This window comes from Acanthochromis polyacanthus, chromosome 16 (genome assembly GCF_021347895.1).
Source record: "Acanthochromis polyacanthus isolate Apoly-LR-REF ecotype Palm Island chromosome 16, KAUST_Apoly_ChrSc, whole genome shotgun sequence".
NCBI classification, from domain to species: Eukaryota; Metazoa; Chordata; class Actinopteri; family Pomacentridae; genus Acanthochromis; species Acanthochromis polyacanthus.
This window is the reverse complement of record NC_067128.1, coordinates 18,116,332-18,127,548: the sequence shown is the minus strand read 5'-3', so window position 1 is coordinate 18,127,548 and position 11,217 is coordinate 18,116,332. Positions and strand designations below refer to the sequence as shown.

The following is an 11,217-nucleotide window of genomic DNA, read 5'->3' as shown; positions in this document are numbered from 1 at the left end:
CCAGGGTTGTTCTTGAAATTTATTTTACTTTGTTCTTCGAGAGCTAAGCAGCTTCAAGATTATGCCAAGAGATTAAACTGAATTGATCACAACTTCAATGCTGCTACTCAACACAGGCTTTGAAGTAGTGTTTGGCAGCTATCTAAAAGGCCTCTTGTGAATTTGCTGTCAGACGTAGACTTGAAAAATGCATAAGTGGACAGGAACAAAGAGGTTGGGAGTGGGTCTGTAGCAACAAACGTTGAAAACAGAGAATTTACATTGTAAACATTGGTTTCATAGGGTGTTGTAGCAGGCAGTGGTGTGTTAATCTGTATATAAAAGATGACTGCAGATACAATGACTTTGTCCCCGGATTTGTGAGCTCTTAAATCTTGAGCTGTCGCCATCTTGGTCTTATGATTTTGGTCTATGATAAGCGAAGGGAGGATCTGACTGAGAACTTGAGGACACTATACTTGGTGACATATCAATCGTAAGGCAACTTTATAATCAGCTTTACACTAAATGGGACCATCAATTACAAAATAAATATCATACTGTGTCCAAAAAGTCTTTTATCTTGCAACTGAGACAATAAACTCTTTAGGAAAATGTTTTCTGAGGTAAGAGATCACGACAGAACTAAGGCCTCTTTCTAATAGACCTCTTTATCATCAGACTTGTTTTGTAACCAGAGGAGCTGCCCTCTGCTGGCTTTAAAAAAGAATACAGTTTTAAGTTGCTTATTCATTGACTTCCATTTCCAAATTCAGAGGCTGTGTGCATCTTTCATATACAGTCTCTGGGTAATATACACCATTCAGCGTAGGTGATCATTTCTCTCCATCTAATCCGATCTTTTGCTTTCTGAATTGTGACTGATGCCCGTTCCATGTGTAGCCATGATGTCAGTCCGTCCGTGTTCATTCTGTCTGCCAAACCCTCTCTTCTCATTAATTTTTCCAGTTGTGACAATATACTCCAGGGTCTCTTTCCTTATGATGTGTCCAAAAAATGTTGCTCGTCATTTCCTAATTTTGTTCAACAGCGCATAATTCGTGTTCAGTAATTTGAAAACATCTTCATTCTGTCCGTAGAAGATATATGTAGCACGTGTCTGTAAAACCATTTCTGCTGCCGTGATTTAGTCAAACATTTTATTATTTATGTTCCAAGATTCACATCCGTACGTCAGAACTTGTAGAATGCAACAGCTGAGAGAAAAAGTATGTAATCTCCAAATTTCTACCAGCTTTACCCCAGTTTCCACTTATACTGATCAGCCACAACCATAAAACACCATACTGAGAGATGAAATGAATAACAATGATCATGTTGTTACATTGCGGTGTTCAGTGCACGGCTTTGATGCCGTGGATGATTAGAGCACGTGTCTAAAAAAAATTTACTTGAAACTGACTAAAGCAGTTAATTCATTTGGTCAAATTGTAAGTAAAAATACTGTATGTTCAGAAGTCTATGAGGGCTTACATTTCTTGAAAAAGTCTCCATTACACCTTAATATATAGCTGCTTATAGACAGTATATAAACAGTAATAAACAGTTGCAGGAAAACATTTGGGAACCATTTGGAATTTGAAGGATTTCAGCACTGATCATGCATACAATGTGGTCTGATCTTCATCTTTGTCACAATCATAGAAATAAACACAATTTGTCTGAACTAGAAATGCACAAATAGTTACACTTTTCCTGTCTTTATTGAACACATGCTTTCTGCATTTTTGCTGCAAGACCAACTTTTGTCTCTTTTGTACACTATTATTTGCATAGTTTTCTGTGTGGCATTCTTCCATTAACACCATTCCGATTTAGCGTTTTCTTATAGTGGAAACATGAACTCAGGTTTAGGCAAATTGTAAAGATTTCGGGAGGTGTTTTTCTGTTTTCCTTAGGCTCTCTCACCTTTTTGAGGATTGAACACTGAGCTTTTACTGTGATATTTGCTGCATGTCTACTCCTAGAAAGACTAGCAACAGTCCTGAACTTGCACCATTTGTGCTGTTGTGGGTTGATGAACATTGAGGTGTTTAGAAAAGCTTCTGTGGCCTTTTCTGGCTTCGCACATCTCTATGATGCTTCTTCTGAGATTCTGTGAAAGCTGTTCTGACTAAGGCATGGTTCACACGAATTAATCTACCTGAGAAAAGCCGACAGTCAGTAATAAGACCTTGCATGCCTTCACTTATAAGGAAGGGCATCTCGACATCTCACACTTCCAATCTCGTCTCTTTAATTGAAAAACCTGACTCCAATTAGCTTTTGGAAAAGTCATTAGCACAGAGGTTCACGTTTTTCTCCTAACTTAATTGTGAGTGATTATTGTGTGCTTATTGAAGACATGAAAAGTACAACTGTTTGTTGTTTAATTTAGTCTATAATTGTGACTGAAATGAAGATCAGATCACATTTTGAGTAATAAATTCAAGAAATGAATGCAGAGATTGAAAGGGTTCACAAACCATTCATTGCAACAACATATTAACTATTGTTTAATTGACAATTTACTATTACTGTGTATTCAAACCATTTTTGACCAACTTTATCTCCATTGAGAACCAAACACTTCACTCTCCTTAGCAGTTCACTCGTTTACTGTTATTTGTTCCATATAAAGAGCACAACTGCTTCTCCTTAAGCGCTATGGCTCTGTAAGAGAGGAATTAAATCAGTCGTGCGAATTAGGAAAACCATCTTCTTGTATTGTCAGAATTTATTGTATGGTCTTCCTTGGTGCAGCACCAGTTGTGTCCTGAGAAAGCTGTGAAAAGCATACTTTAATGAGAGAAATCATAAGGGCTCCTGACTTTCAAGGTAACATCTCATCTTTGGAAGTTGTGCCAAAGGATGCTAAAATTTATTCTGACAACTCTTTTCCTAAAGTTGGAGAATGCAGAGCATATATTTCTATGCAAGGCTATGCTTTTCTTTCTTCTGGAGATTGAAACTTTTTTATTCGGATATTTTGTTGCAGTAAAAACAAACTTTGAAGAGTTTTTGTGTTTCCCTAACATGGTCCTACATGTTTCTTTACATGAAAAGAACTGAAAACTATTTATAGAAATCATCTGTAACCCACCAAAATACACTACAGGATCCATGAATTTAGTTACAAGGTGTCTCAGTTTTTGTATTTTTCAAGGCCCACTAGTGCTAAGAAAACTGAGAGTGTTTGTTTGACTTTGACAGTGTTTACCAGGACACACAGCGGACAGGGCGCCACATTAATTACTAAGCTAACTTAAAAGAGAAGTCCTCAAAAGAAAACTAACATTTAAATTATCTGGAAGCCTCCCTCAGTGAGTGCAAGTACAAGTCTCATAAACCCAGATGGGTTTCAGCAGTCAAATAAAAGCATGTTGGAGTCAAGGTAGAAGATAAAAGATTTATTAGGCAGAGAACTTCAGTTAAATAATTCAAAGCTGAAAGCTCTATTAGGGGTAACGGTTTGATGGGCCTCTAACAAGAAGAAGTGTGAGTGATATTTATTGACAGCAGGTGATCCTCACAGTAATGGATCAAATCAGACAAGATGTACGCATGAGTTATTTATTGAAGGGTTGCATTTTGCTCACTTTCATCCAGGTTTTGACCCCCTTTACCTAAACATTAGCCTAGCCGCGTTAGACCCAGGTCTGAAGACGCAAGGGTCTAGGAACTCTCGACAGGGAGGGAGGCGGGCTAAAAGGTTGTCTTTCAAATCACTCTGCAGCAACTGGGTAGGTATACAACCAATCAGCGCAACGAATAGGCTGACGGAGTTCCTAGAGCGCCGGAAATCAGAGGATGCGGGAGTTCGGTGAAGCCTTATTTATACAGTCAATGTTGCCAGTAAACTTAAGTGCCGTCCTTTGTTTATCTTTCAAGTTGAATTTTAGCTTCAAATCTTTAAGAGCTGTGGCCAAAGCCTAGTTGAAAGATAACTGTTTATTGTGCGCAGCCATCTTCTTGTCTATCCTTGTTTCTATGGTTGTTTCCGGTTGTTTCTGTCAGAATCGTTGCGCCTCTGTCGTCACTTAGTTACGCCCGCCTTCTGACTCTGACTTCTCACTCTTCATGGTGATTCATCGGCCAGTTTTAGGAGCATCCAACCTCGAGGCTTACCGAGGGTAACTAGACCCACCCTGGCAGAGAATTAAATTCGTTGCCGTGGGTTGTCTAGCGCGGCTAGGCTCCCTAAACATTTCATTCTTGGAGTTTGTTGAAGCTGTACAATGCATGTATTTTAGTAAATAAAAAACATTGCTTTTATGTTTTCGATTCATCCGGATAATCTGAATAAGACAGCACTGACGGACCCATCACATGCACTTGAGGATGACAGAACATGTTTTGTACTAATGTGGGTTTGGGGCTTTTTGTTTGACATGTTTCTTCACAGCCTGTGCACATACAGAGAACAACGTTTAGAATGAATCACTGTGGTATCGAGGACAAACAGCTACACACAGTTATGAATCACCAGTGAGCTGTGTGTTTATACCTACATGTAAACATGCACTTTTTTCTTCTATTGCTGGAGTTGGTTGCTTCTTACATGTTTGCGTGTTTAGTCAAACACAGCAATGAACACGTTTTCAGCATTTCAGCAGTAGTGAAACTGTTGGTTCACTGTTGCTCTGCCAAGTGCAATGATTCACCCGTTTACAGAATACACCCGTCACATGCACTAATCACTCACATCCACTCATACATCCTGAAGCAGACAAATAATAATAAACATAAACAAGAACACTGCAATAGGTGTGAACCGAACGGTGCAAAAAATATGAAGCAGTGCAAGACTACATTGACACTATGAACTGCAAGCCATTTCTGCAGACTTTACCTGAGCAAGTTCGGTTTTGGTAATGGGGCAGCTCGAAGCCCTTGCAAACTTAGTGGGAACGTGTCTCAAACTGATTCCATGACATTTGGAACTGAGCCTTGGACTTCAAGAAAAACAGACAAGATTTTTAGTCATCAAAAGTCTTTGTGACCTCACTGAACATCTTTTTGCTATGAAGTATCAATTCTCACAGTAGCTATGACAATATTACACAAAAATGTCGAGTAGGGTGAAATGAAATGATAACTAGTAATGTCTTAAGCTTGGTCCTTGGTTTAAGGCAAGCACAGTTTTTTGGTTACGTCCGCTGTCACACGTCTTATTAATTTTAATAACTGACTTGTGAGCAGCCGTTATATGTTATATGTGCTACTGGGTTATGGGAATGATGTCATAGTTTGTCAGTTTCAGTTAATAAATATGCACTTGCCAGAGGTCATTAAGCCTTATAGAAAACTTTGTCATGGTGCCCCTTTGCTAGCTAAACCCCAGTAATTCTCTCTGTTAGCTATCACAGAACTGACCATCTCTTCTGGTTGCTACAGCATGAAACTGTAGTACATGGTGGCACAACCAGGTACTACAGCTAATCTACAATACTTAAAGTGTGTATTATTTATGAAAATAGTATCATATAATGACACATGCTCAATAATAAATGACTTTAAACCTTGACTGGGGCATGTTGTGTTCAAAAGCTCAAAGGTGAAATGCACTGTGACACTGGAATGTTCTGCAAAAGCACTTTTCTAACCAATATTCAACACCATAACTCCAGAAGAAAAGGAGCAGTTGTGATCATATTTTTGATTTGTTAAAAATTTCTGTATCATTGTGTGATAGCTGCACAGCATCACTGCAACTATGACAACAAGTGAACACTACATCAGCTGCCTGCTGACGCTCACATGATTGTGATCCTACTACAAATTGACTTATCGGGACTGATCGACAATGATGCGACTGAGCAGCCTTGGCAGAGTACTGCGCTCTCTGAGTGCTTTTCTTGTTTTTTCTTTCTCAAGATTCTATACAGACATACACATTCCGAATTTTTTCACCTTCTTCTCGCTATGAAATACATGAAATGTGATTTTCAGGGTTGTAGCATTAACAATAAACATTTTTACACTTTAGTTTCAGTACACTATGCATATAAATGTGTATACTATTTTACAGTTGTGAATAAATAAACATTCACATCTTGGTGTTCTACTTGAGATATCCAAACTGTGGTGTTGCCGACACTCACAAACCTCCACTCTTGCAGACTGGTAACAAGGAATAGAGCTAAATAAATGTCTTTTCCATTGTGAGTGCTTTTAGGAATCTCGCATGATATTATTAACATGAAAAACACCTCAGTGGGAGCACAGTGGTAATTAAAAATAACCTTTTCAAAACAGTGTATTTAAATGAAAATTAAAGTTGTGAATAATAAAAACAGGAAGAAAAAGAACAAAAACATGCATCAGATGAAGCTAGCTCACTTGTTTCCAGAGTACATACAGTATGTCTGTAGTCCTGAGGCATTACTCAGGATCTCTCCCTGGGAAAATGCACAACTATTTTGTCACAGTGGAATGAAGACGGTGGCCAAAAACCAGGGCCGGTATTAGTAATATACTCTCCTACCACCTCATCGTGTGTGTGTGTGTCTGTGTGTCTGTGTGTGTGTGAGAGAGAGAGAATGTGTGAATGTATTTTAATTTATTCTAGCACCAAACACTTTTTTCCAGTTTTAACTGAAATTCCAATAAGCACAGTCTTTAAATGAATTACTCATGAATAAATGAGTCGCTGAAGAAGAAAATGCGGCAGGCAACAGAATGAGTGAATGACCAATGTGCACGAGGAGGGAGAAGTGATTATGCTAATAGCCGAATGAAAAACAGTGGATAGTAAATAATTCTGAATGTGTAAATGAACAAATTAAAATTCCCTCTCTCCTCCTCCTCTGTCCATCTCCTCATATCTCCAAATGGCCAGAGGCAGCTGAAAATGTAGCCTGGAGGAGGAGGAATGTAGGAAGTGAGCACCAGTGCCAGCAGTTATAAAGATGACTGATGTATGTAGCAGATGGAGAGTGTTTTATGACCTGTACCGGCACTCCATTTAAGTATGTGTAAAATTGATGGCCAACCATAATTGACCTCTGTAACCACTACAGGACTGAAAGCTGTTCTTCCACTTTGAGCGAAGGGGGGAGTTCTTTTTCTCTTTTGGACACAGGGGGAGCGTTTGATTTATGTAACTCTGTGGCAGGTTGGCGTTTCAACATCACAGGCCTGCGATGGATTTTTGTGTGGAAGTGGAAGGTAAGAAGAAGACGGACGAGGAAGAGCTGAGAAAAGGCGGAGAAGACGAGGGAGGACGGGGAAGGAGGGGAGAAAGAATAGAGATGAGTGGGGGTGAAAGGAAAAGAAGCCGGGAAGAGAAGCGCAAGAAATCAAACTATGAGGGAGGAAGAACAAAATAATTACTGAAAGCAAAAGAAAAAAATTAAAGAATGGAAGAAATGGGAAAAGAACAAGGCGGAGAATTGGAAAAATACAGTAGATCTGCAGTACCTGGAGGATATTTGTCAACATGTGCCTTCCAAAGGCCATGAGGGGAAAATGAAGTGTCAACTACACCCAATTACTGAAAGCCTGCATCATCATATTGGGCATATTTCTTGGCCTGAATGTCATACATAGACACCTCTGCTCTACATGACCAGAATGGAAACAACTTTCTGTCAACAAATTTGTACATATGACCCAGCATTTGCCAAATACCGGATCTAATAAGAAAACAGATGGAAGGACTGTTGCACTGTTTTGTAACAAAAGCTCCCCATCTATTCAAACGCGTATTGTCAAGACCTTATTTTGAGGCGCTGAATTGATTGAACAGAAAACACGGCAAAAGTGGAGGATAGAATGCTTTGGGAAAGTCTCCACTTTTTTTCTTGAATTTTCCCTGAAGCAGACGTTTTAAAATCGGTCTTTTTCACACTGTGGTAATATCACACGTATTGTGCTCCTTTTACTGCTTGATTGAAGCTGCAGTATTAAATCAAATGGAAAACGTCCCCCGTCTTGTGCATTTTTTATTTCTTATTTTTAAAATACATTTTCTACAGTTTGGTCTGGAATATTTGGCACATTTAGAGGCACAGGTGCATTGAAGCACAATTGTAAATCATTTCAAGTGGGGTTTCATCCATGATCACAGGGTTTTATATTGATGGACCTCCTGTTGGGCCTGACAATAAAGTCACCCATCTTTTAATAACATCTTAACCACCTGGACCAGTTGATATTATGCATTTATTTGCTAATTATTTTTATATTGCACATTCTATTATGGCAAGAAATTGTAAAAGGACAGAATATCAGTTCTTCTTACTTTCCAGTGGTCCTTCAACTATTCATCCGATGTGCAGTTCTGTCGAGAAAATTAACCAAGTTCAAGCTTAAAATTGTGACATTTGATCAAACTTGTTATGGCTTCAGAAAGACTCAGGAAGAATGTAGCTTTTACTTTACGATATAAGGCGACTAGGAGAACTGGAGCCCTCTAGTGGACTGGCAGACAGGAAATAAAATACTAAGGCTAAGCACTGCTAAACTAAACCCGTGACAGGTAACACCCAGGAAGGCTGAAATAGCAGAACTAATATCAGGATAGAAAACATACAAGAGAATATTTACCAGAGGTAACTGGGCGATAATCTAACAACCCGAATATTAATCTCCAAAACAAGCAAATAGAACTATACACACTATGCTAACTTGGAATTTCTGAGCAATAGAATAATATACGAAATACTAACCTAGAGTAACAGGAAGAATGAATCTACCAGTCTGGCTCAGAGATACAAAGGGACTTAGCTGGGGAAATACAGGGTGGAGAGTCCATAGGATGAAGCAAGGGAGATCCTTGGTGTGTGGGAAGTGCCGTTGCAGGACAGGCAGTGGTGTAGTCTTGGCATGTGGCGGGGCAGTAATGGAGGAGAAGATGGGGTGGAGCAGGGCAGGAATGATCTGGAGACGAGGTGGGTGAATGAGGTTCCAGGAAAACTATAGGGACAGCTGACGCCAGGGGTTTGGTGTTGGAGGTTCCAGGGGTAACACTAACATCTGGGAGTTCACACTGGAAGGCAGCAAAAAAACAAAAACAAAACAGGATTAACCAGAGTCAAAGGTACGGAGAGCCAGACTGAACAGTGCACAGAACTAACTGTTGATCGTTCATGGTCAGCCGTCATGTAGTGAGTGGCGTCTGTCTGTATATCTGAAGGAAGTGGCTGATTGCATCACTCCCACCTGCTCGCGCGCTGCTCCCGCTGATTGGAAATCCCACACACCTGTTGCCGCAGGGTCACCTGCACTCTCTCAATCTAGGAAAAGGGAAAGGAGAGGGGAAGGGAGAATATTGCCGCTACCTAGAGTTTGAGGCTTCGAACGTGACAAAACTGTCTTTATTTTTAAATGTTTCATGATAAAATTTGTCAACAATAAAGTGATTAATCTAACTAGAGTTTGAAAAAAGTAAAATTGCTGCGCTGTTCAATGCAGCTGGACTTTTTGGTTTAACTGCAGGCAGTGTTTAAGCAGAGCAAAGAGACAAGTATGAAAACACTATCAAAAAGTACTGTATAGTCTTTATTTCTACTCAGTGAGCATTTGTAAAAATGTTTTACATTTTTATTTCAAGTTTGGGTTTTTTTGTAAAATAAATAGAGTAATTAAACTTTCTTTTTTGGTGCTGTAGAAATTTATATGATATAAGACATTTTTGAGTTCTCTATGTCTTATCATGGCCCTGCTGTTTCCATAGAGGTCCAGGACTTGGCATTAAGGTGAAAAATGATCCCAGAGTGCGTAAAAATGTGACAGGAGCGAAATTTTAAAAAAAAACTCAGAAACTGCTTAGAGTTCAGAAGGCTGGTACAGCCATTTATATAATATCCCTCAGGTACAGGACCGATCTTAGCCGAAGGCGACCAAGGCAGCTGTCTGTGGCGCCACCAGATGAAGTCATGTCAAAGAGGAGGAGGAGATATTTTGTAATTGCTCCTCATCTACTTTTAAAGTCCTGTCACCAACATCCAATGCAGCACTTTGTTGTTAAAAAAAGTACTGCTAACACCGCAATAAACACCTGATACTGAGAGGAGACTACAGACAGATTGTGGAAGGACACACGGTCATATAACCTGCTGGCAGCCACTTTTGTGACCTTGCGGTTCATTTGCTCAAAATGCTGGGTAAAATGTGAATAAATAGGTTAGTTATATTCCATGCAGCTTTAAGATAAATGAGAAGCAGCATACAGATCATACTCCGTGTGTGCAGGTGTCTCCTCAACTGGAGCCATGTGGTCAGTCATTGAGCCGGTAGATTTAATAGAAGAGGTCCTATAATGTCACTGACGTCCCCGGCGTAGGTAGAGTCCTGGCATCCTTACAGTGGTAGGCTCTCAGCTTTGAATCCAGATGTTTGCTCCTGAAATGGCAGCTGTCAAGACTCTCCCTACTGTGCTCCATCAGAACACTGAGAGCACCGAGTGACCCACTGAGCTTTTTAATGTCTAAAAATAGCAGTTTCAGTTTCAGTTGCATAACAGCGAGCAGCAGTGAACACTGACGGCAAATGGCCATTTTGCGTCTGCTTCAGTGATAATTAGCAAATGAACACGCCTCTAAAGTGCTGCTGTTGGTTGAATACTTCACTGTTTTATTAATGCTGACCAAGAGTGTCTGCCTAAATCCTGGCCAGGCCTTCCAGCTGCAAAAACTCCCAGTGACATTTTCTCTCCATGGATATGATAGAAAATACATAAAATGAGTCTGATGTTTTTTTTTTACCTACATTGCTGCGTAGATACAAAGAGATAACATGGTAAAGACATATTTCTGATGTTAAGTCAAAGACAAACTGGAGTGTTAAAAATGTAAAAATAGATACATTTTTCAGTGCGGGTATAAAGTAAATGCACATTTACACTTTCTAATAAAATCAAGGATCCAGACTGACTATGTTCATTGCACATGCAGCTTAACATGTTCAGTGGTTGCACCAATGTGTCTGACCTTTAGCAGATCTATTTGAGTCTGTGGATGCCTAAGGAGATAAAATCACTTGTTTTTACATTATTTCATTCTTTTCAAACTATTTTTTGGCCACACATCTGTCTGAGTGTGCTGCAGTAACTTGATGGATGCTAGAGACTTCTCCGTGCAGAGCCGCCAAATAGCATCTACCCATGCATGTGGCATTTTTATTGAATATTGGTAAACCGTAGCATCTGCAGATGCTTATAAGATGTAAAGTATTGCTTAAAAAAAACAACTTGGTTTGCATTCCCCCAACGAAACCTGCATCACATTCCTGATA

At 39.6% G+C, this 11,217-nt stretch overlaps 1 long non-coding RNA gene across 1 annotated transcript; it reads right to left on the bottom strand.

Moving 5' to 3' along the window:
• Positions 1-7,912: 7,912 nt before the first annotated feature.
• LOC110954621 (uncharacterized) lies at positions 7,913-10,392 on the bottom strand. Its single transcript, XR_007947526.1, has 2 exons — positions 9,060-10,392; positions 7,913-8,971 (listed from the first exon to the last, which is right to left on the bottom strand). It is a non-coding gene; the product is annotated as an uncharacterized LOC110954621 (long non-coding RNA).
• Between the last annotated feature and the right edge of the window lie 825 nt (positions 10,393-11,217).